This window comes from Fukomys damarensis, unplaced genomic scaffold (genome assembly GCF_012274545.1).
Source record: "Fukomys damarensis isolate Sample0158 unplaced genomic scaffold, DMR_v1.0_HiC HiC_scaffold_33, whole genome shotgun sequence".
Lineage (NCBI taxonomy): Eukaryota > Metazoa > Chordata > Mammalia > Rodentia > Bathyergidae > Fukomys > Fukomys damarensis.
The window spans coordinates 51591339-51598973 of NW_022900945.1; the positions used below are offsets into that span (position 1 = coordinate 51591339).

General features: G+C 42.6%; 1 protein-coding gene and 1 pseudogene across 2 annotated transcripts in view; both read left to right on the forward strand.

Moving 5' to 3' along the window:
* The window catches only part of Vps45 (vacuolar protein sorting 45 homolog), a 62377-nt gene that overhangs the window by 41778 nt on the left and 12964 nt on the right, over positions 1-7635 (forward strand). The window lies entirely within an intron of this gene.
* On the forward strand, positions 3639-5500 carry LOC117284018 (annotated as a pseudogene).

Below are 7635 nucleotides of genomic sequence, written 5' to 3' on the forward strand. Positions count from 1 at the left end.
TGGGATACAGATCAATTGATTTCCCTGATCTTTACAACTCTTAAACAAAATATGATATCACTGTAGATTTTATTCTGCAATCAAATCTCAAAACCAAGCCAGGTGTGGTGATGCATGCCTGTAGTCCCAGCACTTGGGAGGCTGAGGCAGGAGAATCACCACAAGTTTGAGGCCAGCCTGGACTAAATAGTGAGTTCAAGGTTAGCCTAAGATACATAGTGAAATCTCGTCTCAAAATACAAAACAAAGCAAAAATCTCAAAACCACCGCTTACTAAAACTCAAGTAAACCAGCACAGTGTGTGATTTTAAGTAAGTTACACACTGTGGTGGGTAAATGGGTCAAAATTGGTCCCTTGCATTCCAGAGAATTACAGGTATATTTATTCCCAGGGTAAATAATTTCAACAACCTCTGTCTGACACACCTTCCATTTCTAATGTACATCAAGATTGTTTATACTGCAAAGTAAAACGAAATCTTGCTTGTAAACAAAACTAGAAAGCAATCCTTTTCTTTCCTCTCTGGTATACTTCCAAAAATAAAGATAATTTTTGTTGGGCGGGAGGGCTTTTACATTTGTTCATCTTAAGCCAAAAGGTACCTGAGGATGTATGTTCCTTAGATCTTTTTTTTTTTTGGTACTGGGGATCAAACTCCAGACTTGCACTTACAAGGCAGGCAGCGGCACCACTGAGCTAAATCCCCAAGCCCTACATCTTAAAAGGAAATATACATTAGTTTAATCTGAAATTCAAGGCACCATTCAAAGTTATAATTTTAATCAGCTCTTTCTTAAGTAACTTACTTCTTTAAGATAGTTCTTTTGTGGTAATTTTTAAAATTAATTCAAACCCTGGCCATAATGAGAGTTTTACATATGCAGACATTCTATAGTTGTATGATGTGTTTCTATAGGTCCTGCTTTGACTAGGTGTAATTGTGATTACTTTTGTTTAGATGTAAACATCATTTAAAATAGAAGGCATGTATTTGCTGCTAAGATACCAAGGAATTTGCAGAATGTAATTATCTTCTTAGTAATATTCTTAATAAAATTACTTTCTGAGTAAAGAGGCAGTCAGTATTTCTCCAGCCAGATGAAGTTTAATATGAATTTTGTTTTGCTTTCCCTTTTCCTTTGTGTATAACAAAATACAAGGAAATAAAAGATAGTAACTGATTACAGAGTTCTCTGTAAAGGTATAACTTTTCATTCTTTCTTGAAGGCAAAGAAAAGGCCTAAGTAATAGACTCGGCAGCAAACTGACTACAGGCAAATGCTGACCCTGAGCAGTTAATGCGGTTTATCTCTGGAGACCAGGCAGGCTTGTGAGGCACAAGCTGTCATCTCCTGTCTCAGCAGTGCCCCTCTTGCGGGTTTATAGACCAGACAAATATTTATTGAACACATGAGAACAACATACAATCAAAGTTCATACATGCAGCTGTTTCCCGGCCTTGGGGTGCCTCCATGAATGAAATAACGATCCTGGCCCTTGTGAAGCTTTCGTTTGAATACAGGGAGAAATAAGCAACAAACTTAATAAATGAATAAATAAATATGTTTCCTGGTAAATCAGAAGGTGATACACACGACAGGGGAAATGTAGAACCGGGTAAAGGGAACTTGACAGTGCTTGGGGACAGTGGGGCCCTCACACACCTCAGAATAGCAGGAAACCCTCCCTAAGAGGCTGTGATGACCACGCTGCTAGAAACATTTATGTGCGGGTTTTTGTGTGCACCACAGGGCTTTAAAGCAAAGCTGTGACACCTGCCATGTGTCTTTGAGTAACCCTCAGCTACCAGAGCTAATGTGAACTAAAGAGCACCCAGATGAACGTTTGTTTATTGTAACAGTGCAGACTCATTCACCTGCGATAAACTGAACCATATCCTGTTCTGTTTCTGGAGCACATGGTTCTCCCTTGCAAGTAAATAAGCATCTTGGCTAGGGTTTTGATCTGGCCTGTCTTATCACTTCACAAGTCAATCGATATTAAAGAGTTCTAGTCCCAGCCGGCAGCAGTTGACACTTGAAGTTAGCTGTGTGAGCCGAGCGGCCAAGAACCTGATCCATATAGATGGAATTGTCTCCCTAATAGAATCAAATCCCTGTCTTCAGAGGATTCCGCTAGAAGTGGAAGGGAAGAGGCTAGGTCAGTGGTGGTGAACCTGCAGGGCGCGCTGCAGCGGGCTTCTGTGTCACCCAAAACTCTGAAAGGCTCGCCGTTGCTGAGCTAGGTGGGTGCGGGTGTATCAGCCAGCTGTGCCCCAGCAGCACCGCTGGGGCAGCTCAGTACTTTCTAACTTGTGACAGAGACAACAGTATATCCTGCTGGAAGGTGACCCCAAATCAGCAATACCTTTACTACCACATTCAAGTAATAATTACTTCTTACACATATGGGGGACGTAGTGGTGCACACCTGTGACCCCAGCACTGTGGGAGGCTGAAGCAGGAGGGTTGTAAGTTCCAGCCCTGCCAGGGGGCACCTTAGCAACTCAGCAAAACCCTGTCTCGAAATAAAAAATGAAAAGATCTGGATATTTAGCCAGAACCAGAGAAACAAAATAATAATAACTGCACCTGGTAGATTCTTTGTATTAAAGTAAATGAATTGGATTCATTTAAGTTGCATTAACTATAAAATAATAATAATTAATGATTTCACTTTTTTTCTCTCTAACTAGCAAAGATATAGGGTCAGCAAACAAATAAATAGGTATTGCCCCATCAAATAATTAGTTTATGCTCACAAATATAAAAGTAAAAATCATAATATTACAAATCAGAGCTAACCACTATTTTTGTTTTGTTTTGTTTTTTTGTTTTTTAAGACAGGGTCTCACTATGTAGTTGAGAGTGATCTGGAACTCACTGTGTAGCCCAGGCTGGTCTTGAACTCACAGTGATCCTCCTGCCTCAGCCTCCCAAGTGCTGGGATTATAGGCATTAGGCATCTGTCTGAGGAATAACTGGCAGGAATTTTTCCATTCTATAGGTTGGCTTTTCACTCTTGGTTGTTTCTTTTACTGTACAGAATCTTTTTAATTTGATATGACAGAGCTAACCACTATTAATAATATTTTGCCCATTTCTTTCCAATTTTTTTCTTTACCTAAAGTTTCTTGGGTCTTGTTTATGTTTTATGTTTGGCATAATTAGGCTTACATTATATATATAGTTTTGTATCTGTTTTTCTTTTAATAATATTAAGAAAATTTCCCATAATATTAAAAAATCTTTAAAATAATCTTAATGAGGGCTGGGGATGTAGCTCAGTGGCCCCACGCCTGCCTGGCAAGCACAAGGTCCTGAGTTCAATCCCTAGTACAAAAAAAAATCTTAATGACTATAATTTCGATATAAGAATGTGTCTTTAACCATGATTATTAGACATTCAAAGTGCTTACTTTTTATATGAAAGATACTGTAACAGAAATCTTGATAAATCCTTGTCCACATCTCTGATTATTTCCTTATATAAATATACAATGCAGCAGTCTCCAATAAGGTTAGTAGAAATGTAAAAGCACTTTGGCATTATGTTTTCAAAGGTATGGGATTGGCATCATGGCTTCTGTTGGATTCTGTTTCTTGATTTTTAAGAAGCTCTTGTTTTCATAATGGAAATGTCCTACGTCTTGATTGAGGAGGTGGTAACCCAGCTGTGTTACTCAGACCTATCAAATGACATCCTTAAAATCTGTGAATTGTATTGTCTATGAATTATATCTCTAAAAAATTAAAATGTAAAAAAACAAAGCAGTGTATACAAAACCAATACTTCTCCATATAGTCGGAAAGATAAGGCCATAAAAAAACAAAACGTAGCTTTCCCCGAGGATCCAAGGAGCCATATGGTGGCCCCGGCTTGCACCTGTCGCCTTGGCCCTCCTCTGCTTGGACGGTGTCAGCTGAGAATGAATTTGTCCACCAGGCCTAGGAGGAGCTCCACCACGTCCTGCTGCAGAAGCAGCCTCGGAGGGTTTGCTTTCCCCCAACTCTGCAGTCGCCTGTGGTACCTGATCCACAGCACAGAGGAGAAGTTTGATCTCTTGAGCAGCTTCCCTGTGGGGAGGGCTGGAGGAGAACGGTCATCTGTCACCTGGACATCAGGGTCCTGGGTTCAGATGGCCCCTCTGGTGCCTGCCGCCTTCCTGCCTCCCCGGGAAAGTCCCACGTTCCTCAGCGCCCGCAAACCAGTGGGAGGTTGCTGGTCCCGGAGGCTCGCAGGCTGGCCGTGCCATCGTGGACACAGCCAGACCAGCCTTTGTATGTGCCCTGGATGCTATGCCACAGGCAAGAGGATGAGACAGTGACTTCTACCCCAGGGCTCCAGGGAAAGACCCCAGCTGGTGGGGCTTGGAAGAGCCCAGATATGCTGATGCTGGGGACCCCAGCACTGATCAAGACTCCCCATGTTGATGATGCAAGGAACAGGGGACCTGAAGGCCCAGGCCAAAGTTTCGAGACTGATCCACAGGCAGAGCACCCAGGGCCTGAGAGCGCCTCGGGGCAGGGATGCAGGGTGGAGACAGCCACACGGCTGGGGTCCGTCCTGAGCCAACCCTAGAAGGTGGGGTGCGAGTCAGCAGCGAGCCTGGTGAACAACAAAAAGGAGGTCAAGGAGGAAGAGCTGCCCTGAGGACGTTTAGAGGGAGTGGCTGCAGGTGATCACAGCCAGCCTGACAGAGAAGGCGATTCCGATGGAGAAGATCGAAGATCGTGCTGGATGTGCTCTGTTTTGCAAAGAGCCCGCGGGGGGGAGAAGGACCTGGCCCACGTGGTGATTGATGTCTGTCTTTGAACCAGAGTTCAAGACGAGGACCTGCTGGCAGCTTTCTCCAAGTTGCAGGACAAGGGGCTCAAGATCCAGTGGGTGGACGGCATCCCGCCTTCCCCTGCCTGGCCTCCGCTGCCGAATCCCTGACCAGGAAACAAAGCAGCCAGAGCTCCTGCAAGTGGTAGGAGAGAGAGGCTGTGACCCGGGCCCTGGGGCTCCAACACAAACAGGGATTCCAGCGAGTCACCTGCTGTCCCGAGGCCGGGGCCTGCCCGCCTGGTCTAGGCTGGGCCCCAGCACCATGAACCTTTACAGACAGCAGCACGGCCATACGCCTCTGCACAGCTTCGCCGTGGGCTCACGGGGTTCGCTTCAGTTTGGTTTAATCCCAGAAACTGAGAAAAAAAAAAAAGTTAAAGGTGTCCTAAAAACAAAAACCTGATTTTCTCACTATGTGATTCAGAGTTATTTAATACCACGTCCCAAACCACCTGATACCAGCTGGTGTTAGAAAGCACGCACTTGGAGAAACACTGAGCTACAGCAATTCCTGGGAAGTTATGATGATACTGAAAACTAAAATTTATTAAGCACATTCTATGTCCTAGATATGGTTTTACTTCATATTTAAGCTGCCCGGTAAAGCAGCTTCCCTAGTCTAATCTGAAATATGCTGAAGAATAAATTACTTCTCAGATTTCAAAGACTTACTACAAAAAATATTCAATTTTAAAGCTGGGTTACATATTAAAATGCTATGTTGGGTATGTGCTATTAAAATTAACTTTACCTGTTTCATTTTACTTTTTGAATGTGGCTAATAGAACATTCTAAATTATCTGTGCAGCTGACATTTGTGACTTGCTCTAACCATTCAATTTTGTTTTAACTGTCATAACAACCCAATTAAGTAGTTTGGTTTTTTTTTTTTCAGTATTGGGGATTGAACTGAGGAACTTTGCACTGAGCCATATCCCCAGCTCTTTTTCCATTTTTTTTTTTTTTTTTTTTTTTAAGACAGGGTCTCATGAAGTCTCTAAATTTCCCAGGCTGGGCTAGGACTGGCAATCCTCCTGCCTCAGTCTCCCAGAAGGCCGGGATCACAGGCGGGTACCAACACAGCTGGGTTAGATATTCTTATTATTGTTGTCAACCTCATTTTTCAGGTGAGGAAACTGAATTATTAAAGAGCTTAAATGTCTTGCCCAAAGTCCTAAAGCTAATTAGTGGTAAAGCTGAAATTAAACACAGTATATCTATTCTGGGTGTGTGGGCACTCAGTTGAAATAATATTTTAGGAAGATTTACCTAGTTATGATTTCCTTAAACTCCTTGTTTTAAAGTGCCATGTAAAAGGTAAACAAAATATATTTACCCAACGGCAAAATGTGAAGCTTTCTGCCTGCTAAGAAACACTGGTAAAACAAAGTAGGGGAAAAGTACTAAAGTCCTGGACATGGTGGCACACACCTCTGTAGCTGCAGCTAGCCAGGAGGCAGGAGGATCATGGGCAACTGAGACCCTGCCTCACAATAAATAAAAAGGACTGGGGACGTGGCTTACAGGTAGAGCACGTGCCTAGCCCTGGGTTTGGTCTCCAGTACTGCAATAGATAATACAACTGTAAAGATTTTTCATCATTCAAAGATTAAAATTTTAGAGACAGTGTTGCTCTTTAAATAAAAGTGATTAAGGGACCGGGCGTAGTGGCGCACGCCTGTAATCCCAGCACTCGGAAGGCTGAGGCAGGAGGATTGCTGTGAGTTTGAGACCAGCCTGGGCTACACAGTGAGTTCCAGAGCAGTCTGAACTACATAGTGAGACCCTGTCTCAAAAAATACCAAAAAAAAAATGATTAAGGGACGAGGATTTAGCTCGGTGGTTCTGACGCCTCCTTTGCAAGTGCAAGGACCCGAGTTTGATCCGCAGTACCAGAAAAAAAACACTTTGTAGTGTTTAATAAAATAAAAATAAATAAGAATGAATAAATAATAACTAAATAAAAACGATTAAGTTGACTGATTAATGGCAGCTGTTAGCCTCAGCACTCCCGGAAGCGGTGCCGAAGGTTGGTAATCTGACTCTGACAGTGAGTCGGGGACAGTAAAGCCTTCTGTGGAGAATACAGTGAAGGCTTCAGAAGACAGCTGAGTGTATTTGAAGCTGGGACGGGTCCAGTTCATGTCATCAGTGGGTACTGTACTTTATAGATTTCTACCGAAACAAGTAACACTAGAGACTTGGCCCCTCTCCCGTAACCACAAGTTGGTTCTGTCTCTGAATTATTTACGGAAAAATTAGGATACTGTGACAGAATTTGCATTTTAAAGAGAAAGGGATCTGGAGAGCACTCTTCTTCACTTATGAGCATTCCAAGATCATTTTTATACTCTGGAACCAACACCTTTCTTTGTAGAAATTCTCTTTGGGAGTTTTTCCCTCCTGTGACCAAAGTGTTAGACACCACTGCGAAAGCCGTGATGGAGACTGACAAGCATTTCTGGAGTGCTGGTTATGTGTGAGGTTTCGTTCAAGGCGCTGGAAAGATAAAGTCGTATTCTACACCCGCAAAGTATTAGTGCTTAATGGAGAAGTTAACATATAGTGAATAACTCTGATAACCTTCTTTTAAAGTTGAATTATTTAACTCAGGATCCAAACCTAGTTGTGTCCCATGATTCTGGTTTATTTATGCACTATGATACTTTTTAAAATTAAAAAGAGTTTGTCACTGCTGGGCGTGGTGGCACAAACCTTAATTCCAGCATTAGGGTGGCTGAGGCAGGAAGATTGCCTGAACTGCATAGCAAAACCCTGTCTCAAAAAAAAAAAAAAAAAAAACC